General features: G+C 42.7%; 1 protein-coding gene and 1 long non-coding RNA gene across 4 annotated transcripts in view; one reads left to right on the top strand and one right to left on the bottom strand.

The window, feature by feature from the left end:
* Window positions 1-24,514, top strand: part of LOC309368099 (uncharacterized protein) — a 362,074-nt gene that overhangs the window by 202,279 nt on the left and 135,281 nt on the right. The gene's annotated exons all lie outside the window — the stretch shown is intronic.
* Window positions 19,267-23,115, bottom strand: LOC309368176. Its single transcript, XR_014167591.1, has 4 exons — window positions 23,034-23,115; window positions 21,868-21,988; window positions 20,515-20,603; window positions 19,267-19,388 (listed from the first exon to the last, which is right to left on the bottom strand). It is a non-coding gene; the product is annotated as an uncharacterized lncRNA (long non-coding RNA).

Below are 24,514 nucleotides of genomic sequence, written 5' to 3'. Positions count from 1 at the left end.
CCATGTTGGCTACATGTGGTTTACGGCCTAATGTTAATGGGGTTAATGAACTTTGGGTTTTCCTCTGGCCTCTCTTGAACCATATTTAAAGAGCAACATTAAAAACAACACCCTTTAAGCATCTTGATTAAGGACAAAGTGGAACTTCTGAGATAATTTTACCTCATATATGTCCACTTGCGTAGGAACTCATCCTATTAGAGATGCCACATAATACTTGTTCCATACTTGTAAGAAATAAATATTTTACTAACACCAGTTCCGTTCTCTTTTTGGTGGCTGCTAAAACATGTTTGAATTAGCAAACCTATTCAGATATATAGAAGTTGTCATGTCTTTTAATCTGGCTTTAGCTTATTGTTGATTTTAATTCTTTTTTGAATGTTTTAAATGCTTGTTTTTAACTTATAATTTTATTGTTTTATTATTTTTGTAAACTGCTTTGAGGTGTTACTACAAGCAGGTGCTATATACATGTTGTGAAACAAACAAACAAATTAATTGATTAAAGGCCCACACATTTTTAAAAATGAACATCAAAATGTGGCAGCAGAGCTGCCATAGTCATTATCTTATGTAAATATCAATTTGTACAGTCCCATATGCCCCACCCACAATATAGAGCAAATTGATTGTTTAGAAAGAATAACACTGAACATTGGAGAAAAGCACTCAACACACTTCAGAAGGATATTATAGATTTCAGAAATGATTATTCTCTTCAGCATGTTCAAAAAGTATTATCTGAGGCACATTTTCAGAATCAAAAGTGGAATAGGGTTGATCTGTGAAATAATTCTGATTTATCGCCAATAGAGTGTGAGAGATTGCTACCATCTAAGCAGTGATGAGAAACCTCTCAAAACCATTCTTGTAATAGCATCTGAGCTATTAGTAATAAAATAGAGGTGCCTCAACTGTGTGAAGTAGGAGGTTCACAGTAATGAAACTTCACTGGCTATTCCCAAAAAAGGAGGTACTCAGAGGTTGTTAAATAAAAGGTGTGACTTAGCATTCCCAAAATGTGTTTTTAAAAAGTGTCTCCAAACAACCCTCAAATAAAGACTCAGAGGCAAATCAGTATTGTATTTAATTTAATTTAATTTGACAAGATTTATATACCACTTGATTGTGAAAAAGAAGTGGTTTAAACAAAATTGCAATTTTCAATAAAAATAGTTAAAAGCAGGTATTCAAAATATTATGTATACTCAGACAAATCCTTCAAAGAAGAAGTAGGCTGTTTCAGACAGATTCCTGGTTGCTGAGGTGTAAAAAGGTAAAAGGTAAAGGACCCCTGGATGGTTAGGTCCAGTCAAAGGTGACTATGGGGTTGCAGCGCTCAAATTGCTTTCAGGCCAATGAGCCAGCTTTTGTCCACAGACAGCTTTCTGGGTCATCTGGTCCACATGACTATACCACTTCTGGCACAACAGAACACTGTGGCAGAAACCAGAGCACACAGAAATGCCATTTACCTTCCCATCACAGCAGTACCTATTTATCTACTTGCACTGGCATGCTTTTGAACTGCTAGGTTGGCAGGAGCTGGGACAGAGCAACGGGAGCTCATCCTGTTGTGAGGTTTTAAACTGCCAACCTTCTGAGTGGCAGGCCCAAGAGGCTCAGTGGTTTAGACCACAGAGCCATCCACTGTGTAGTAAAAAAGCAACCTGAGTCAAAGCAGGAACCTCCCAAAGCACCTCATGGGAGTGGTGGGATGGATAGCATCATTGTGATTGGCAGGTGTAGCTTGCAATAAGAGTGAATGATTTCACAAGGGCTGTTGAATCCCAGTGCTTTGGGGATGGGATGTTCATGGAAATAATAATATTCCTTGGTCTTTGGCAATTTGCTTCTCCAGAACAGCATGTTATAGAAAGAGTTCTGGTGAGCACCAATTCTGATGAACTTCCTGTCCAATCATATTTTCTGTCATTCTTTTCCATTTAGTGTTTTATTTCCAGTTATTCATTATCTAGTAATCCTTCTTTTCATCCTGTTTGATTTTGTTTTCTTGCCACTCTTTCATTTTGTCTTAATTTAGAGTGCAGAGTTAGCCCCTTCCCTTTAGAAATCATTCCAGGTCTGAGAGATGGTTAAGGGTTCTGAGTGTGCGTCACATTCCGACGTCAGACGTAAGCCGGGAGGAGACAGAAGCTTTTAGAAGCTAAGGAGGAGGAGTTTTTTTCCCTGTACTTTCACTTCTCTCTGTGTATCTGAGAGAGAAAGACGTGCCTTTGGATATGGCTGAAAGAAGCCCCGGTCTTTGTAGCTGAAATGTTTCAATAAAGAGCTGTAAATAGACGGAGCTGTCTGTGTGTGCTTGCCAGAGAAGGAAGTAAGTCTGCTTTACACCGCTGTGTGTTCTACTCTGCTAAGCCGTGACCTGAAGGGAGCAACAGTGGCGCAGCTTTGAAGAAGTGTGCCGGACCCGTTATAAACTGCTGATTGACGATCATAAAGTAATCAGGTGTCACGGCAGATCGATATCCAAGAGGTTATGGAAGGTCAGCCAACGCTCGTAAAGCAGTCGCTGTGAGCCTCAGGAATGCTTTGAAGTTAGCGTTCTGAGGCTGAGGGGCCGTCGGAGGCCAACGGGAGCTGACTGGATGCCGGAGAGCAGATGATTAATTGCCTGCTTCAGAGGCAAGGAGCTGCTGATACAGAGAGCTGGCTGGAAGCTGAGAAGCAGCTGGAGCTAAAAGCAGCTGGAATCGTTACTCCAAGCAAGGGAGAGCCGTAGGAGCTGGTACTGAGCACTGAGTACGGAGTAAGTACAGCTTGGGGCACCTTGGGAGAACGGGAGGAGAATGGCTGCTGCTCAGGCACAGGGCGGCCATGAGAGCTTCAATATCCCTTTCGAAAGGCTGAATAGCTCCAATTGGGAGGACTGGAATAAGCGCATGTACTATTGGCTGGAGGGAAAGCAGCTGTGGGAATGCACGCAGGCTGATCCAGTCGTGGCCGGACCCAATGCAGGAGCCGCAGACGTGGAAAGAGCCACTGCAGCGGCAAAGAAAGACAAGAAGGCCATGTCCCATGTAGTGATGGCGCTTGAAGCGTCGCAGCTCCCTCATATTGATGGCTTACGTACCTGTCATCAAATTTGGTCTGCTCTGACTAGAATACATCAGAGGACCACAGCTGGGGCTAAGATTCATGTGATACGTTCTCTGTTTGAGAAGAAGCTGTCACCAGGGGAACCGATAAGGGATCACATTGCCCAGGTGCTGACTATTTTCAGCAAGCTGCGTCAGCTCAATGTGCCCTTCCCAGATGAACTTAAGGCTTATACACTTTTAAGTTCTTTGGACAGGAGTTATGAGAACTTGGTTCTAACGATGGAAACGATGCCTCCGCAAGATCTTACGATTGATTATATTAGCGGACGCTTGATTGACGAAGAATCAAAGCGGCAGAGGGCGGTGAAAGAGGGCAGAGCTGGCACAGGGAGCTCTGGGTGTAAGGGCGGAGCCAGGCCAGCTGAATGCACTGTCCAGGCTTTTTCCGCTCGTCGTTGCTACATCTGTAATTCGACCGATCATTTACGTCGTAATTGCCCCCACCGGAGCAGAGAGCCGAGGCAGGATGTTGGCAAGGACACTTCTCATGGGAACCAGACGGGTTTCCGTGGCAACAGGCCTGGGAAGACAGGCAGGCGTGGAACTGAACCAGGTGGTCGTGGTAAACAGGAAGAGTCTTATCAAGTTTCTGCTAGCATGGCTGTGTTTGAGAACTGTTGTGTGGAAAATTCCGAGCTCTGCTTTGTTATTGACTCTGCAGCTAACCGCAACATGGTTCCAGAGACCCCTGCAGTCGAGATGTGGAATTGCACGACAGTTTCAAAGGGACAAACTGTTTTATTTGCAAATGGACAGCGGAAAAATGTCACTAACTGTGGTACATTGTTCCTTTCTGTTTTGCAGGAGCAGGTCGAAGTGTGCACCATCCCAGAGATGCCTCACTGTTTGTTATCTGTGCCTTATTTGTTAAAAAAGGGTTTTCAGGTTTGTTTCCAGGGGGATTCCTGCACAATCTCCAGAGAAGGAAGACGACTTGTTGAAGTGAAACGGGGACAGAATGATCTTTTCGTTCTTAAAACGTCTCTTGGGGGTGAGGGGAAGGTTGAGAAAGCACAAGCGTCGCGTGCTACAGTTCCCAACCAGCGTACTACAATTCCCGGTCATGTCTCATGTGCATGCGCATGGCATCAGAGAACGATTCACAATCCTTTAGAGGATTTGCAGGTGTTACCTGAGGTCGCTGCAGGTTGTAAGATTAAAAATTGTGGAAGTGCCATTAATTGTGACACTTGCAAGCAAGCAAAGGTGAGAGGGTGCAGTTACCCAAAGGTGGAACGGGTTACCACCAAACCTTTTGAGCTGGTACACATAGATCTGTCCAATTCTGTCAGGGAACAGAGTCTAGGGGGGGCCAGGTATCTGCTGACTTTTCTGGATGATTTTTCGCAGAATTCCTGGACTCATGGTCTCAGATCCAAGGAGGATGCAGCACAGCTGATCAAGAGCTGGATTGAGGGAGTAGAACTAAGGTTCTCCACCAGAGTGCAAGCGATCATCAGTGACAGAAATGCTAGGTACACTGGTTCTGCTTTGCAGAAGTTCTTTCACGAGAAAGGGATACGTCACACAGTTACTTCACCCAATCAGAGGGGGGTGGCAGAGCTGAGGAGTGGAGCTCTGGTTCAGGCAGCACAGGTGATGCTTACAGAGTCTGAGTTACCTCCACAGTTTTGGCTGGAGGCGGCTAGAGCTGCATGCTTTACCTGGAATAGGACCTACAATTCGCTGGTAGGTGACACTCCGTTTTCTCTGTTGAATGGCCGCAAACCCCAGGTTCACTTTCTGCGCAAGTTTGGGTCTCCTGCGGTTATCTCTGTGCCTGAGGCTTTGCGAGGGCCAGATGGAGCCAAATTCCAGAAAATGATCTTCTGTGGGTATGAGCCAGAAGCCCGTGCATGGCGGTTTGCTTATCCTTCAGGTGATCAGAGTAAGGTGCTGATCAGTAAACACGCTGAGTTCTGTGAGGAGGATGTAAAGTCAAAGTCTCCTGTCAGGCGTGATGTTCTCTCAGATTGTCTCTCTGATCCAGAAGACAGTTCTGATGAGGCGGAAGAAGAGGCTGAGGCTGCTGATGACGACCAGGTCACTGACCAGGGTCAAGAGCAGGATGTGGCATCTCCACAAGTTGTTAAGAGAGTGCCCAAAAGTGAGCCTAGTTCTCCTGTGAGCGTGATGGAGAGGATTCGAAGACGCTTTAAGTCAGAAGGAGAATCCCATGATGCAGAGGACACACCTGCTGATCAAAGTGAGTCAGAGGGAACACCTGAGTTTGTGCCTAGGAGGTCCAGTCGCACAACAAAGGGTATTCCACCAGAGAGGTACCAGGCCACAGGTGCGTGGGTAAGTTTCGCACAGTGCGATTCTGAGAGTTGTGAGGTGGTTCCACAGTTGCCTAACAGGGACGCCAAGAGAGGGCGCAAGGCATTGGGGAAGGCATTGATCTCACAGAGTTTTGCTGAGGATGTTCCACAGGTGCAGTCGGAATCCAACGCAAGGGGGGGTGTGAGTGTTCAGAACTTAAATGGTTAAGGGTTCTGAGTGTGCGTCACATTCCGACGTCAGACGTAAGCCGGGAGGAGACAGAAGCTTTTAGAAGCTAAGGAGGAGGAGTTTTTTCCCCTGTACTTTCACTTCTCTCTGTGTATCTGAGAGAGAAAGACGCGCCTTTGGATATGGCTGAAAGAAGCCCCGGTCTTTGTAGCTGAAATGTTTCAATAAAGAGCTGTAAATAGACGGAGCTGTCTGTGTGTGCTTGCCAGAGAAGGAAGTAAGTCTGCTTTACACCGCTGTGTGTTCTACTCTGCTAAGCCGTGACCTGAAGGGAGCAACAGTGGCGCAGCTTTGAAGAAGTGTGCCGGACCCGTTATAAACTGCTGATTGACGATCATAAAGTAATCAGGTGTCACGGCAGATCGATATCCAAGAAGCAAAGTTCATCCTGAAGCAAAGTTCTCATCCTGAAGCAAAGGGACCCCTGAGCATTATATATACCACTTGATTGGTCCTGTCATGACCGACTCTGGGGTTGCGGTGCTCATCTCACTTTATTGGCCGAGGGAGCCGGCGTACAGCTTCCGGGTCATGGGGCCACCATGACTAAGCCACTTCTGGCGAACCAGAGCAGCATACGGAAATGCCATTTACCTTCCCGCCGGAGTGGTACCTATTTATCTACTTGCACTTTGACGTGCTTTCAAACTGCTAGGTTGGCAGGAGCAGGGACCGGACAACGGGAGCTCACCCCGTCGCGGGGATTCGAACCTTTGATCTTCTGATCAGCAAGTCCTAGGTCCTGTGGTTTAACCCACAGCGCCACCTGTGTCCCACCACTGTATTACCAGTGCTATATTTCTAGAAAAAGAGGTGCTGCAACTCCCTTGTTCTCTTAGAATGGCAATGGCGCCCACCTGGGAGGTGATGGAACTGAGTTCTGGTGAGTTCCACCTGGGGAAAAAGCCCTGATTATTACTATTCTTACTGTCACTGCACGCCTGCTGTGTGCCCATTTCTCAGATGCACTAGGCAAGTTTTTGTTACTGGACACTATTGTCTGTAATTTGGCTGCAATAGTGATTGCGTGTCGAGGTCCCCAATCCACCCCCCAAATAACTCACAGCGGACACGTAATTTTTGTTGAAGATTTTTGGCATGATTTTGGCCACAACTTTTTTCATTTACAAACCATGAGTGGTTGTTTAGGCATTGGTTAAGACTATCTGCCCCCCCCCCCCGCCTGGAGACAGAACTGACTTCCGGGCACCACTGAAAGCCAGTGTGGGAAAACTAGTCGGGGGAGAATTGGAGCTGAGTCACAGGCCCTCAATTCTCACCCGCAAGCTCCCCGAAGGCTTGCCGGCCCTAGTCCCATTCCAGGGATTGGACGAAAAGATGGCAAGTCCCAGGATTCCTTTAACGGAATTCCCTTTCCGCAGCAACCATGGAGGGGTAGGCCCAGCCTATCCTAACCCCTCCTCCACCAGATTTATAACCAATGCCTAACCGCAACCTTACAAGTTGTGACGATTTGCTACGCAGTAGGCAAAAACCACCTGGCTGGCCAATTTGCCAGATGGAAAAATTCCTACCATGCCCCTGCTCGAATGCAGACGACCCCATGACAGGCATAGCAAGGTCAAAGCAACAACCCCTTACTTTAGGGCGGGTGGGCGGGTGATCCGTTGCATGCAGCAAAGAGAAAGTCCCAAGCTGCATGCAGAGTATTTAAACATTTTACCCCTCCCACCAAAATTGCAACATAACTTTTCCCCCAGCAACCCAGCAAACCAATTGCTGCCCCCAGGCCATCATGGAGAACCTGCCTGGCAACAAAGGGGTGGCTCAGTAGACCCACCGCAACACGTGCTCTCCATGAAGGAGAACACGCTTTGTGTGTGTGCCTCAGTGCTCACTAAACAGCAAAGCAGCATGTAATGATACAGTCACACTCCTACCCAGTCTTGAATTGTAGGCACATAAATCATGAAGAACATACATGGTTCTGGCAGCAAATCGCTGGAGGGAAAGCATATGGATTTGGGAGTGGCAGAGGTGGTGTCAGCACCAGTAGCACTGAATCTCTACAGGCAAATTTGTTTCAGCCATAATTATCCTCAAGCTCATCAAGATTTTGACAAAATGGAATCACATAATACTTCTGTGTTGTTTGCAGAATTCAGCACTGTAGGATTTTGAAGTGAGGTTATTGACAATGTGTTGAACAGGAAATACTGTATTTGAAAGTTAATAATAATAATAATAATTTTTATTTATACAGTGCCCTCCCCTGCCAAAACCGGGCTTAGAGTGGGTGGGGCTGTAATCAAGAAATGCTAGGATGTAACCTTCTTTCTTCTTAAGTTACTATGCTAAGAGAAGTCATGGTGATGTCTGCATTTATCATTTCTGTGCAAACTTATTCAATGCACAGATAAACAGTCACATTAAATTTGCTGTGAGCCTGACCTCCCTAGCGTCTGACAGTGCTCTCTTTATCAACAAAGACAAATGGAGGCACAGAATTTGTAGCGTGAGCCCTTCCGTTTCATCATTGTCAACCTCAAATAAAATAATTCATTGCAAATTGAGGGGCTGTTTTTTCCTAACATTAAGATGCCAGAATCAGTGGGGGAAAGAGAATATAATTATTTTTAGACTAAATAATATGATATGCTTGCTAAGTTTTAACTTCTTAGAAAAACAGCTGTGAGTATTATGTTTATCTTAGTTTTATTGAAGTTTTGAAAGTATTAGGTAGTGGGCAGAGTCTTGAAATTGGATGAGGAACCAAGGTTCTTCACCATTTAACCTTAATGTTGATCTGTTATGATCTACCTGAATCCTTGATTTCACAATGTCAATTAAAATTGGCCACAGACTGACCATGGGTAATCATTTTTCATGTGCTAAGCAGGAATTTCCCATTTACTTATGCAGTTCATAATGCAATTACTTGACTGGAAGACTCAAAATTAGAAAGTGCAGAGCTTTCGAGATCAAACAACAGCTTCAAATATGCACATGATGTGAACATCTATTAAGAGCAGCAGTTTGATACTTAGTTGCATAAAGGAGGTTTGATTAGGTCAAATTTGATATGAGGCAAATTAAATGAGGTCAGGCAGATTTCAAAGATACCTGCCTTCCATATTCTTGCAAAATAGGATTAGATTGCCATAAAATTGCTTGTGTCTTCTGTATGATGACTAAACCCAAGAAGAATGATTTATGTAAGCAACTTTTCAAAGAATAAGATATGAAGAGTATAAAAAGATGAAAATCTGAAAGGTGCACACATTTTGCAAATATGAAGAAAGGTCAAATGAGTATGCATCAGATGGATGGTTCAATTGCTGTGGTAACCTCTAAATTTTATAAATTCTGATTTAGAAACAGTATCATTAGAACATAATTTCTCTCATCTATCATCATCAAGCACATTCTGAAGATTTTTCCATGGTAAACCTAAAGACAGGGGCTATAAAATAGATTTCTGCAAGTTGCACATTTTGCGTGTTCAGACCCAGAGACCTCCCCCCTAAATAAAGACACATTTGACTCAAATTTTAGTTCTGCTTTTTGGCAGAATTTAGGCCACAACTTTATTGATTACAGAAAAGTGAGTGGTTGCATAGGCCCTGGTTCGACTAGCTTCCTGCACCCTTGCAGGCAGCACTGACCCAGGGCAGCAGCTTAGGTCAGCCAAGGGTGAACACCTGGGAAGGTGAAAAGCCAGGAACAGACTCTGTTTACCACCCAGATGCTCGCCTGGACTGAGGCATGGGCACAATCCCCTCACAGGGGTTGACCAAATCAGTTGAGTCCCTGGATTCCTTTAACGGAATACCCTTCACGTAGGGATGGCAAGACCGTTATCCCATCCCTATCACCTGAACCAGTGCCTATCCTCAACCTTACAAGTTGCGTGTCGAGGTCCCCAGGTCCACCCCAATAACTCAGACATCACACAGAATTTTTGTTTAAGGTTTTTGGCATAATTTTGGCCACAACTTTATTAAAATACAAATTTGTGAGTGGTTGCTTAGGCATTGGTTGCGACTATCTGCCCCCACCATGGGGGACAGACTGACATTCCGCACGATGCGAAAGTCAGAATGGGGGAATACACTTGGGGGTTACGCGGAGCAGGGAACCTGCCCTCACCCCAAATGCAACCAGGAGCTCATTGCTATGGCCCGAGCCCCCTTGACAGAGTGGACAAGCAATAGTTAGCCCCCAATTCCTTTAATGGAATCCCTTGCAGCAGCAGCATTAGAGGGGCAGGCACAGCCAATCCATGCCCCTCAACCAACCAAACCACAAACCAATGCCTAACCACAACCTTACAAGTTGTGACGATTTGCTACGCAGTAGGCAAAAACCAAATGGCCCCAGCCAATCAGCCAGATGGACAAAACTCCTACCAGTCCCCCGCTCCAAAGCAGACGACCCCATGACAGGCATAGCAAGGTCAAAGCGAACAACCCTATTATAGGGAGGGAGGGACGGGCAATCCGCTGCACGGGCGAGAAGAGGAAGCCCTAGCCTCGTGCAAGGAGTTTTAGCATTTCTGGCTGTCAATCAATAAATGGCAACATTAATTTCTTCCCAACAACAAGGGAAGCCCCAATCACATCAGTGGCCAACGATCACTTAGCCCGCCCCCAACTTTGGAGTGTCCTTGTGGCCCCCACCGCAACACGTGCTCTCCATGAAGGAGAACACGCTTTGTGACGATTTGCTACACGGCAGGCGAAACCCAAATGGCAACAGCCAATCAGCCAAGTGGGGGGAATTCCTGCTGTGCCCTTGTCGCAACGACAGACGACACACGACGGCATAGCAAGGTCAATCGCAAAATGCCCTAAAAATAGGGATAGGTGGGCGGGTGTTCCGAATGCACGAGCCAAAAGAGGAAACTCTGGGTCACGTGCATGGGTGTATATATAGGTCCCTCAATCTGTTTGTACTGCGCCCCATTGGCCAGATTAAACCCAACATTGAGGGACCTGCCAATCGGGTGTTGTGGCTGTCCAATTTACACACCCACAACACAGGAGATCAGTCTCCAGGTCTCACCGCAACACGTGCCCACTTTTAGGGAGGACACGATATTCCAGAAGCTGTCTTTATATGCAAAGTGATATAAAAAGTCTATCCACTTCTATTTTTCAAAGCATGCTAGAGAGAAAACACATGATAAAAATACATGCATAATTCAGGTACTCCTTGTGTTGTAAAAACCGTAAGAGTTGAAAGGAACCCAGAGCTTTATCTAGCCCAAACCTGCATAAGATACACCACCATAAAGCTGAAGTCACTCATGGTAATGACTAACCCTTTCATAAGCATCTGGAAAACAGCTCCATTATCTTTCTAGGCAACCAGTTCTATTATTGAAGGCAACTCACCCATGAAGAATATACTGTGGCATCAAATATTAGTTTTCATTTTACAGGCATATTCTGTTTGCACAAGCCATAGTTTGCCAGTTTGGATTTAACAGCAAACTACAGATTGCTCAAGCCGAGCAATGCAATTTGAGAATGGAAGGAGCGAAGAGAGAGAGGAAGAGCACCCGAGCTTGAAAAATGGAAGGAGGACAGTCAAAACTACTTTGGGGTGTTGTTGTTGTGGGGGGAAAGATATAACATGAAGAGAGGCATTTTCTATTAGTGTTAAATGAAATGTGTAATGAATATAAGTTTACATTTGTTGTAGAGATAAAATACAACTGGACAAATTCAAAATGGCAATGGATTGGAGTCAGGTTTTTGAAGAAGAAACTCTTGCACACGTTCATGGACACAACTGTGTGTTTCCTCCTTGCTTTCACATTCTGGAGATCAGTGTGGGTAAAAGTCATTGGTATTTATTTACCAACTCATAAATAACACTGTAAAAGGGTTTCTTCAATATTAGAAACAGATCTGCAGAAACTATTAATGCAAATTTAAGTAAAAATTATGACCTACTCACAGAAAAGTGCATCTTTTTCTTCAGCTAATTTATGGTTTCCAAAGACCATTTTTTAAATCTAGAAGTGAAAAGAGTAGAAAGGTTGTAAACATCAATTTAGCAATGGAGAGGTTTCCTTTTAAAAAAATTCTCTTGGCAAGGTGCTCTTACCAAAGATATAAATCTTCAAAATAATTGTTACTTGTCCTCTGAGGAAAACACAATAAAAAAAAAGATTTTTCTACTTGAGGATATGGTTGTTGTAATCAAGGCTTTAAATCAATACAGTAAGATATTTCATAAGATGTGGCAAAATTGCTAGCAACTGACCCTTGAGCACAAGAAAGATAAGAATTCTCATTTAAATGTGCCCCTTTCACATAATGATACTTACAAATTATTATCTAAATATTCTATACATAAGGTAAAAGAATTTGAGCTATGATTCTTAGACCTTACAGTCTAGTTTCTTACTGCAATGTCTGCTTATCTTTCATCTATCCATTGCTTCAATTATAGCCTCACAAGTAGGCATGGTGTATAAATTTGATTAAGTCTGCATCTAAAGTTAAACTCACCCAGTTCACACTTTCTGGGGCAAGACTTGCTGGGAATAGTTGCTGTGTTCACAAGGCCTGAGCTGTTTTGTTTCCTTGGATAAAGAGTTAACTTAACTGATACCTTCTGAGTTATTGCTCACCAGCTCCCAGCTCCTGCCTTGACAAATACCAAGATGAAGGTCTACCTACAAAATATTATCACTAGACTCCATTGCTAGTGTCCAAAATCTCAGCAGACCCAAAAACTGCTTGGGTCATATGAGTTGGATTCAGACTTTGCCTAGTGACCCCAAAATGCTTTTGATCCAGTGGAGAGATCCCACTGAGAAAGGGAAAGTAGCATTTCTCTTCCTGGAGTAGTCAGGAAGGGTTCCTACAGTCAATTGGATAGTGTCATGATGTTATAAAGCCAATCAAAGCTGGGTATATAACCATATCACAACGATGCTTTGTACATCAGTTAACAAAGGAAATCACATGAAATCAGGACCATGTAGTAAGCAAGATGATCCCATAATAACATTGCAGAGAACAAATTCAATTAATTAAGAGTGAAAGAGAATGAGGGCAATCTACATGACTTGTTGAATGGGATGCAGAAAAAAATCCAAACAAGGGAAGCATTTTTCAGCGCTGCAAAAGATGCCCACGAAAGGCACTTGCCAGACTTACTTTTACCTGTTTGTACAGTGTGCAAGTTTTATGCCAACACAGCATGCAATCAGGAGGGGGAGTAATTTATTTCATGGAGTGCATAATGTTGCTTGACTTGTAAATGTCCAGTTTTTTTTTTTTATGACTAGAGAGAAACAAAGAAAAATGGTTGGCAATACTTAAGAGAGCACCTTCTTTAGGAAGCAGGAATATGGAGCCAATTTTTATTAGATGAATTTCCTTCTGTGGTTTTATTTATTACATCACACACAAAAATCTTTAGAGCATACAATTGCCACTCTCTTTAAGTTGTTATAGTTTTTAATGAATAGCCTAATAAATTAGTGGTTGTTTGATGTATATATGTTGGGTGTCAGAAGTTAGCGGGAAACTGCCCAGGTTTTTACTGAATGGCCATATTTCCTTCTGGCTCAATGTTTCTCAATGGATCAGCAGCTAATACAGCATTTTTGCTACAATTAAATTAAATTAAAGTGCTGAAGATTTGTTTATTCCTGCTGTCAGGGTTTTTTTTAACTGAGCAATACCTTAAAAGACTATTTTAATATAGTTAATGCACTCCATATATGAATGAGAATTTGTGTCTTAAGTAATGTGCCCATGCTGACTCTTAAATGAGTTTTATATGTAACTTTTTTGAGAAAACCATATAAAAATGGGTTGGAGAAAAAGAGGGATTTATTTCTTGTTTCCTTGTTTGTTTGTTTGTTTCCAGTGGTTTACAATACACGTCCCAAACTAAACATGGTCTAAGAGTAAAGAACAGTACTTTTAAATGGTAGGGGCATATTTCAACTAACAGCATCACATGAAATACTGCCTATACAACTCCCTTCACAAGATTTTTAAGGGAATAAGAGAATGGACCTTAATGGACCTTGGGTAGTAGGAAGCAGTATATCAGTTTAATGAACCTAAACCAATCCTGGGGCTCAAGTTGAGCCGCTCAACTATACAGCTGCAAATAAAATGTTTTGCAAAGTGCAATATACAATTCTGACACCGGAGAGCTATAGCAAATTCAAGGCATTTTTCAAAACGGTTTTGTTTTTTTAAAAGCATTTTCACAATGTTTTTAACATGTGTGTAGATTCCACCCTATACACCCACTTACCTTTTAAAGCCCCCAGATTCTGCACCGGCTTGATGCCTTTTCTCCTCCATTTCCACATGTCACCAATGCTTTCTGCGACAGGCCCCACTTTCAAAACACCCCATGCCTTTGCTTTCCTTACCTGGTAGGTGGCAGTAACTGCAGCAGTGCACTAGGGAAGGAGAGAAGTAAGAAGTGAGTTTTGTCCCTTCCCTGTCACCTGTTTCATTGTCCTGATACACTGAATAGCAGCATGCAAGAATTCAAGGTCCTATGGGACCATGGGAACTGTAATTCTTTCAAGGGCTCCTGAAACACCTTGTTGCTTATCCTGATACTTAGATATGGGTGAGGTGAGGCAGGGCAGCAGAGAGGTCCTGGCTGCACGAGAAGGCTGGCAGGAACACCACAATGGATGCCCCTGCAGCCAGAACATCGCCATCACCCTGTCCCACCCCAGTCCTTTCCAGGTAAGCTGCAGGGCTGGTGGTGTCAGGAGGGCAGCTCCATCCCACCATGCATGTCTTTACTGCAATACGCATTCCTGTACCAAGATCTTATGGATACTACTTTTTTACAAAAAAAGTTAACTTTTGCAAATGCATTAAGGATGCACGGAACACACCCACCTGAATAGGAGCTCAGTTGAAAGGGAAAATTCATATTAATAGAGCGCTTGTCGTACAGGTACCAAGGCAAACAGTTCAGGTAAAATAATGTCATAAAGAACAAAAGAACGTGAGACGAGTGGGTGGGCTCAGGCCAATGGCCCATCTAGTCCAGTCTCCTGTTCTCCTAGTGTCCAACAAGGTGCCCATGTGAAACCTGCAAGCAGAACCTGAACCTAAGAGTACTCTCCCACCCTGGGATTTCCAGCAACTGGTGTTCAGACATATATAGCCTCTGACTATGGAGAAGTAGCATAGCCTATAGTCATTGGTAGCCTTATTCTCCATGAATTTGCCTAATCTGCTTTTAAAGCTATCCAAGTTGCCGTCTCCTTATATAGTTCTCTTCAGAAATGACAGAATGAATGTTAAACAACAATACCGCTTGCCCGTTGTGCTATATATACAGGTTTTTGTATACCTATGCAATGATGGTGGCATGATGGATTCAAGGTGATAAGCCCTTGAGAGAACTATAACAGGATTATTCTGGAGAGAGGCAGTAAAGTAAATAAGATTATCTGTAATAAGCTTATCCACTGATGAGTTCACGCTGTGCTGAGAGAAAAAGTCCAGCCACCTTTGTAAGATAATAACAGGAAAAGATGAGCATCCCATGGCAGGTAGAGTATTTGAATAAGGTATTCTTGTGTGATGGACAAAACATCATGTTTTAGCTTCATTCATTACAATTTCTGAAGTAGTCACAGTGCATAGCACAAAGCAAGCCAAAATATGGACCTTAAAAAATAGTGGAAGTTCCACTGAAAAAATGTAATTATCTTAATCCTGAATTTCCTGGGACACTTGCAAGAAAATGTTGAAGTGTGGAGCCACTGTGTTCCTCCTCAAGTCAGCTCACTTCCTCTGGGGTATTGTATTCCCATTCCTCACTCTATTTTCGAATTTCTCTGCCACCCCCATAACTGTCAATCAGTCAGCATTTCATTGCTGAGGTGCAGTCCATGTCTTGTCAGAAGTCCCACCTCAAGGAAGCGGAGACCATGATCTAATAATCTAAATTCTTCCTGACGACACCACCTGCGCAGTCAGTGATTTACCTCAAGTATTTTCCTCTCTCTTCTTGGGCCACGACCTTCAACAGGAAGGAGTGATGAAAAGACTACCTGTGCCCCAAGTCTCTTCAGCTCCCTGCTCAGTGTCTCACAGTCCCTTGCCATGTGTTGCAGACTATGCAGGATATTTCTGAATTGGTGGAAGCCACAGGAGGGGAGAGTGTTATTGTGCTTGGGTCCTGCTAGCCAGTTTCCCATGGGCATCAGGTTGGCCACTGATGTGAAATTCAAAAACAACAACTCAGCTCTCAATGGGATGCCAACCTGAACAAACAATTCCCCATGCGACCATGTACTGGGCACCAATAAGGACTGCTACAAACTGCAGGACTACTATGCCACCTCATAACCGCATCACAAAAAGACACTAGTGCATCTACAAATGTCCCATAAACCACCAACCTGGCATGGTTCCACAGGTGGAAAATCACGTCACCATGCAGGAGGAGAATAATGCAATGTACACCATCACTTCAGCAGAAGAAAAGATGCCAAGCACATTAGCAGTACATGCAGGTCGGAAAGATGAAATACTGCTTTCAGTGGGACTTGGACATTTCATTCAATGATGCAGCTGCTGAGAGCCAAAGAGCACAGTAACAATGATACAACACAGTTTAAAACTTCTAATAAATTAGATTTACCTTGGCTCCACTGGAAAAATAGTATATTCAGCAGTTTCAACTATGGCAGACTCTTCTAATTAAATTAAGTGTCTTACTGCTTGAGCCAGCAGCAACACTTCAGAAGGCTGAGGCAGTGAAGGTTTCAAGCATTGCTAACTTGGCTCACATCCCAAAAGAGACCATAATACAGATTGCACAGAGAAACTGTATAGAGCTGTAATAAACCAGGTTTTGAAACTAGGCTCGAGGCATATTATCGAGATTCTATGCCCTTCTATCTCAAGCAGCCGGAACAGTTTACATTATAGTTGCTCACTTGCTTTCTCAGCACAGCACCAAGGTGGTATAGTCATTACTTTGATTTGGTTAGTGGGGAACCCAGACTCTCTTTTTTCAAAGTGCAATTTGACCCAGTTTTCTAGGTTTTGTCTGCATTCTGGACCTATCGCCTAGCGCATCTTTGGACCTAGATTCCCAGCTTTCAATTTAAAAACAAGTAAGTCTCTACATGTAGTGGAATCATATATATGAGACAAAATGTGCTGGAAGTGTCCTGACCAACAACTTCTTGATAAGTGAGCTTGCTCTCACCTTCCATTTTAAAGTCACAGCTAGGGCCACCCATTCTCCAATGAGCCTAGGGTGGTGTACATGAGGCCTTAGAGCACCCAGTGGAGATTTGGACTCTACATTCCTTTGTCCAACTCTAACCACTAAGCACACTCCCTTTTCCTATCCATGAAGTCCACTGTTTAGCAGTATGCTCACTGGTTGTCACCAGCTGAGGCTGAGGTTCAGGTGAAAAAGTATTACTGAACCAGTAAGTAGTTACCACAAGTACCGTCAGATGTGTCCTTGTCATGCACAGCACAGCTTCAAGGTATTGCTCTTAGTGGACTGTAGATGTCATGATGGAATGTAGGGCAGGGAGTCATTTTGAACTTATTATGGCTGCAGACATGTTCATCAAGAAGCAAACGCTATCCTCCTGATATTTTATTCCAGCTTTAGTAACACATCAGAGACCTGCTGACTGAGAACAAAAGAGCCGAGATAGTGTCTAGGGGGACTCCAGGATCTGAGAAATGATCGGGCAGATAGGATGTGCTGAACTATAGAAAGATTTAAATGTCAGCACTCAGGAGTATATAGGCTTGAAGAGAGGAGGGGGAAAGCAAGCTGGTAAAAATAGCATAAGCAGTTAACAATAGCCCCCTTTAAGAAATGGTGTGTGAGCGACTGTGTTATTTAGCATACCAGAATAATGAGCAGTCAATAGGGAGAGCACACCACAAATGTCAAATATCAATCTTTATTAGTGTTGTGGCCAGGCTGCCAGAAGATTAGGTTAAGATTCTAGCTAATGCCACAATCACAAGGTAATGAAGAATTAAGCACAATGCTTGCACCCATTCGCTCACATAGTAGGAGTTTCTGCTTGCAATACAGCCTTCTTCGCTCACACAAAAACCTGCACAGGGGAGGAAAGGCAGATTCAATTATCTTTCTTCTGCCTGTGAATACACTGTGCATTGGAGAAGCTGGCCTATACATTTCACAGTGAGCATTAGCTACATCCCCTCTATCAGAATTCCTGTTATTCAATGCATTATAGATGGGAATGAAAGTATCTATTCACGCCTAGCATTTGATGTGAAGAGAATGCCTTTCCTGTAACTTTCCGGTGGGCATGCAAGATTTTGCAGCCTATGGCTATGACAGCCTCTGGATTTTACATGCTATTCACAGCTGACACACATGGCTATATTTTAAACACAAACAGAAATGGGATTCCAAGGAACAGGGATTTTTAGTTTATCTTCATACAGCCTTCCCGTCCCGGTTTTATGGCCAGGCTGTTTTATTTTGAATGTACATTTTAAAAAGATTTTCCAGTTCCTAAGGAAGTGACCATTTTTCAGCTTCTATATTGAAAACTCCCATTACTTTAAGGATGCAATTCTTCTTCAGAAGTGAGATGGATAGATAGAACACATTTTCCAGCAAGGCACACTAGACCAAGCCCAACTTAAACAGCTTTTCTGGATCCTTGGTAAATAAGTTTGGATGCAGTGCATACACCATTTGTGTAATCTGTTGTGACCTGTATGTACCAGGGCCTCGGGCTCTGAGCAGGGTGAGGTGAAAGAACCAGCGTGGAAGCGAGGCATGGGGATAGGACTGCTCCTGGGAGATGGCACTTTGGTGACCCACTACATAGAGGTGATGCCAGAGGCCTCTGCAGAGTCCTGGGCAGATTACAGCCTCTGATGTTTAATTAAAAGTGGGCTTTGAGCACTGTGAGGGACTGGTGCTCAGTTCCTGAGAACCATTTCATCCAATAAAAGTTAGATCAATGTTGTAGCTATTCTAAATTGCAAATGTTGTTCGACATCCCAAATGATTCAAGCATTGGTGAAAGCCTAAGTTGAACTCACAATACTCTCTGGAGCTGTAGAAGGTGTGTCAGTAATCTCAGAGATGGATTTGTAGGGGGTTTTTTGTGTGTGTGTCTGATTTTTCCCGGTCTCATTTGGTATTCATCACTTTAAATGCCATTTTGCTTAATAGATTGAGACATTTAATCCATCTCAGGAGGCCCGCTGAAGCTTTTTACCAATATGAAAAAAAGATTTTCTTTACATCACACGCAAAGTGATTCCTCCCCTCTCCCCAACTATTTCGAGCTGATGAATGGATAATTCCGCTGGATAATATGCCAACTAAAAATAGCACTTCCCTTCATTCTGAGGGCATTGCAAAATGGACCTTTGAAGACTCTGCAGCACTGTGTTTAAGATTTAAGACTTGTTCTTATTTCTCATGATGGGTTGAAATGGTTATGTGATAGTGACAAAAAGAAAGCATTCCTGAAGTTAGCAACTTGACAGCCTCATTGCTGCAGTAATTATATTTTGTATCTTCCCCATTTCAGCCCCTCTGTTGGCTCTATACATTTTTATCACTTAGGGAAATGGAAGCTTTGGGGAATTGAGAGGAAACCTGTTGCTAAAAAAAATTCAGCTTGCCTTCTCAGTTGGTGGTTTGGAACCACGTTATTTCACACAGCAGCACTGAAACCCTCTGGTTGTATCCTTAGAGCTGCAACTCTTTCCAGTTTTTCTTTCAGGCATTTGTCCCTAGGAAGCCCTAGTAGGAAAAAGGGAATGGGTGTTTGTTTGTTTGTTTGTGTGTGTGTGTGTGTGTGTGTGTGTGTGTGTAGAACAAAGGAAACAGAGAGAAGAGAGACAAGACAAAACCTGTAAGATATGAATAAACAAATAACTTGCTTGTGTTCAAATATTGCCTACAAGGTCTTCCTTATCAGTAACAAGATACAGAACCTCTAGATAGATTTATAGTCCTAGAAAATGGAAGGCTTTTTCATATGCTTGTGGAAATGAAGCACACAGCCAGATCAATCCCAGCATGCAGGAGACAAATGAAGCACACTGGTGTGCAATGTCCCATTTCCTGCCATTACAAGACCAATGATCGAGGCACAGAGCTCACTCACACAGGGCTGGCGGATTCAAGACTTTCTGCTATTACACTAGGCACAGCAGCCTAGGCTAGAAGGCTTAATGCCACATGCTAATTTCACTCAGAGCTATTTGCTAACTTGGAAACAAGGAAATGAAATAGTCATTTCTTGTCCTGCAATATGGAGGAATTTACACTGCGAACCTCAACCTTCCTCCCCTTCTCCCTGAAACTACAGTTAATGGGGCTGCACTCAAGAAACCCAACAGATTTAAATATTATTAGGGTGATGACAATTCTCTGAATGCCTTCCTTAATAATTTGATGTTCCCAAGGATCATGGAATGGGGGGTGGGGAGAAAGATAAGATAGCTAACATATTTTGTAGGAATATGATCATATTACAGTACACTTCTTATTGTAAAATGATGCTCACTTCATTCTATTTGGGACATTTTTTTAAAAAACAGTTCAGAAAAGCCACTGTGAGTTAATTTCAGAATTTCACACCCATAGTTTAATTTCTATATTCATTTTAAATTTCATCCAACAGTGCTATAAATAGCATGTCCTTTACAATATTTTAGGTTCAAATCTAAAATAGTCCCAAATATGATGTCAGGCCTCATGGGCATAGCAGCTGCCCCCCAATTCAATAAAAATACATAGCTAACTGGAGTTCTGCCCCCACCCAACAAAAGGCCTTCCCCCCTCCCAACAAAAAGCCTGGCTACACCCATGTCATGCCTTAAAAGATCTTAATGCATGAATTTGTTAAACTGGATTACTCAACTCAGTCTAATTTCTTGCTATTTTCTGGATTTTCCATTATCATGTCCGAAGGACACATCTGTATTCCAAGTACAATTTTGGAAGTCTTCCCTGAGAAAGACAGAGAGGGAGAGTGACAAAAACCTAAGGCATACAAAGGAGGCTCACAAGTCAGGATTATGGAACAACAATTTTCGAAGGAAAAAGAAGCTGGTTACCCTAGGACCTCAGTACTTTTTAAAAGGCCATTTCCTGTGTGCTCCTCCACACACACTGATAATCCTCTGAAGCCCTGCTCCAAAACCCTTGACCTTAGGAGGCAAAACTTGTGTCAGTTGAAGGTAGGGCCTTTTCTGCTGGGGCACCCACCTTATTACTATACTGATTCAGATGTCTGACAAAGACTGGCTTAAAAAAAAGACAGTTTGTTGATTGTGAAAAGTTTGCTGACAGTTATATTATGCTTGTGTAGCTGAAATTTGTTAAATTGGTTGGATATTGTTAGCTTTTTGAGCTGAGCATATATTAATCTTTTAAAGCTTTGTTTTATTCTGTTTTTATTATTGTTCATAGTAGTGGTGTGTGAGGCAGTGCAGGTAGGGCGATCAGCCCCCTCGGGAAAGGCTGACTCCTCTTCCCAGGCACCGGGGCCTCTCTCCTGTGGTCTGCCTCTGGCTGGTCTTCACTCAGTCCACAGAGACCGGTGATAAGCGACACTTCCCTTTTGAGAGATGCACACTCACTTTCCCCTTGTATCTCAGCAGAAGAAAGAGACAGTCTGAAAGTAGACTAGCATTCTACTTTATTCACAGACTGTACACTGTACACGGAGCTAGTACAAACATGTCTGCTCTCTCAGCAGCCTCCGTACAACGCACTGCATCCTCCTCTGAAGCAACAACAGGAAGGTCTCAAGTTACACTGAGAACACAACCCTGGCAACAGCGCAGGACATCCTGTCTCATGCTCAGTAACATCAGAAACATCACATGATGTAAACAATATGCTGCTATCATGCAGCTGGTGAGTACACAAATCCCAACAGCTGCATTGCTCTTCTGACATCATCACGTGTCACTGCCAGTTGTGAGTCAAGGCCTCACTCCTTGCTTTGTGATGAAATAAGACACATGGACACAAGCATTTTGGGTTAATGGGCTAAAAAAGGCCACAACTTTATTGGTTGCAGAATGTGAGTGGTATTGGCTTAGGCATTGGATCCGAATAGATTATACTTGACTCCTGCCCACTCTGCAGCTGTTCATTAGCTGCCTTGAGTCTATTTGGAGAAATTGTCAAGACAGAAACAGTTAAATAAATCAAAATATTGTGTGTGTGTGTGTGTGTGTGTGTGTGTGTAATTGTGCAGAGGTACCTGTAAAAGTGGTCCAATATGCCATAAAGGTTGCCTATTACTTCTTCAGCAATGTATACAAAATCAAGGAACAGCTTAGAAACAATGGACAGGAAAACTGTATCTATTATTTGGCGTTATCCTAGAATGACAAAGAAAGCACACAATGTAATGAATTTGATGTAAATTACAACCAAACAAAACAAACTGCTTCTACTTTCACATATCCTTCTCTTACTCTGTGGATTTTCCCATCTTAATTGCAGTATGGCTAGGTACTAGTTAAACTTGTAACATGTCAAAATCAGCACCTGAGATTGCCAGCACATATATCTTCTAGCCCAGGGAGGCTCAAAACATTAAAATGCTTTCATAATGGCAAGTGTTCCTTTTTGAAACCCAAAGAAAACATTTCAGCTCCATCATGGGGGGGGGGGGGGGAATATAAGCTCTACAAAATATTATAGCAGAAAGTTAGCTTTTAGCATAACTCCTTGCTCCAATACTTTACCAGTACATTAGCCTCTTGTCCTCCAGGGAACTGGGCTTAAGAACTAGTCATGAAAATTCATGATAACTACACTACTCATCCAACCAGTATTAAATTCACATTTCAGGACTCCCGTGGCATATGAAGGTTGCACGGTAATAATGAAATGAAAATCTACAGCCTTTGAGTTTTCATGGCAAAGGGAATGAAGACTTTTGAGCTCTCTTGTTCTGCTACTGCAGAAAATTGGACACTTACATATATGGTGCAGCTTTACTACCCGAGAGCTAGTTTAAAACAGTGTTCAAAGTATAATTAAGAAAAAAAAATTATGGAGTGCTAATTTATTAGGAATATATTTTAAAAATGACTACAGACTCAGGACACTAAGCAGTAGCATATCCAGAAATTAAGAAACAAAAGCCATTTGTGTGTGAAATTATAGTAACTTGCATGTAGTATATCATGTTTGATTATCACTTACCTAGATATTGTTCTGTGTACTGGGAAGCTACAATGTGTTGCAGCTTTAAAAGGTATTTACGCCAGTGGTACTTGAAGTGCAACACATATGGATGCTCAAAATTACCTTCGTATTCAGATCACAACATACAGCACTAACTAAAATGCAAATGAAGTCCCTCTGAAATGTTAGGTTTTGAAAACACAGATGTGTTCCTCTGCCCCTTTTCCTTACCTTTATCATTTCCTCCACAGATAAAATTTAAGCTGCAAGGTCTTCAGGGAAGGAACATGTAATATATTAAGTGTTTTATAAGGAATTAGAGAAGACTCCCTGGAAAAGTCCCTGATGTTGGGGAAAATGGAGGGCACAAGGAGAAGGGGACGACAGAGGACGAGATGATTGGGTAGTGTTCTCGAAGCTACCAGCATGAGTTTAACCAAACTGCGGGAGGCAGTGGAAGACAGAAGTGCCTGGCATGCTCTGGTCCATGGGGTCACAAAGAGTCAGACATGACTAAACGACTAAACAACAGCAACATAAAGAATTATGTGAAGAAATTAAATTACCAAAGAAGAATTTTTTTTAGGCAAACCCATGAAAAAGGAAGTGTGTCTTTTCTGAATAAAGAAATTGTTTACTTTTTTGGAGGAGTGCTTAAAATATTGCTACTTTTGTTCCAACTTCCCCAAGCAGTGAGATCTGTCTCCCTTGTGTGGCAGATCACTGAACTGCAGCTGACACCCAACTCCATGGGGAGCCTTTCAGACTGGCTCTACCCACCCAGACTGATCATTGGATCCTTCTGGACAGGAAGGAGTATACAGCTTCTTGTTCTAGCTAAGCCTTGCTTGAGCAACAAGGTCACCTACAGCGTTTCTATAGTTCTGATTGCTCTTTGGCCCAGCATCCTGGTTTGTCCTCTAGTCATGCCTTCCTCTATGGTCCTAACTCCTGGTTTTTCCCATCGCCTGTCTTGTTCATTGGTCCTCACCACTGACCTAATTCATAGTTCTTCACCCCGACTCACCTTGAGCTGCTTCCCACTGCACAAAAATGCTGGTGAATTTTCATGAGGATTTTTTTTTTAACCAGCAAATTGCTGTGGAAATGTGGAAAACTGAATTTCAGAGTGGAAATATGAGAAACTGAGATAACAAAAATTGACAGATTTGTTCATCCTTATGTGGATGGCAACTTTTGGATTCAACTCTGTGTAAAAATGGCTTTTCTCACATTTTGTTTTATGAAAGAATAAATTCAGCCTGAACCTGAACTTTCATTTGTAGCATATATCTCAAATAGAATTTGTAATGTTTTGAAGTACTTGTGGAGAAAGATAAGAGATACTTATATACACTTTGACAGATTAAATTCTTTAGTTTGCTTCCAGACAATAAATACTTTAGAGCTAAGACCCCTCCAGTCATAAAATGAGGAGGTATTGAGACAGGAGCTCATCACATGGTAATGTCACAGGCCACATAAACTAGTTATTTCATAGTCTGGTGTTTTCAGAGCTATGTATGTTTTATATATATATATATATATATATATATATATATATATATATATATATATACACACACACACACACACACACACACACACACACACACACACTTCATGTCTCTTGTCAGATACAGTTCTGATTGCTGTATTGCTTTCCTTTCAAACCAAATGGTTTAGTGACAGATCTGACAGATCATTAAGTT

The sequence above is a fragment of the Podarcis melisellensis genome, assembly GCF_964234715.1.
Source record: "Podarcis melisellensis genome assembly, chromosome: 4".
NCBI lineage: Eukaryota > Metazoa > Chordata > Lepidosauria > Squamata > Lacertidae > Podarcis > Podarcis melisellensis.
The sequence above is the reverse complement of the archived record's forward strand: the minus strand, read 5'-3'. Positions and strand labels throughout refer to the sequence as shown.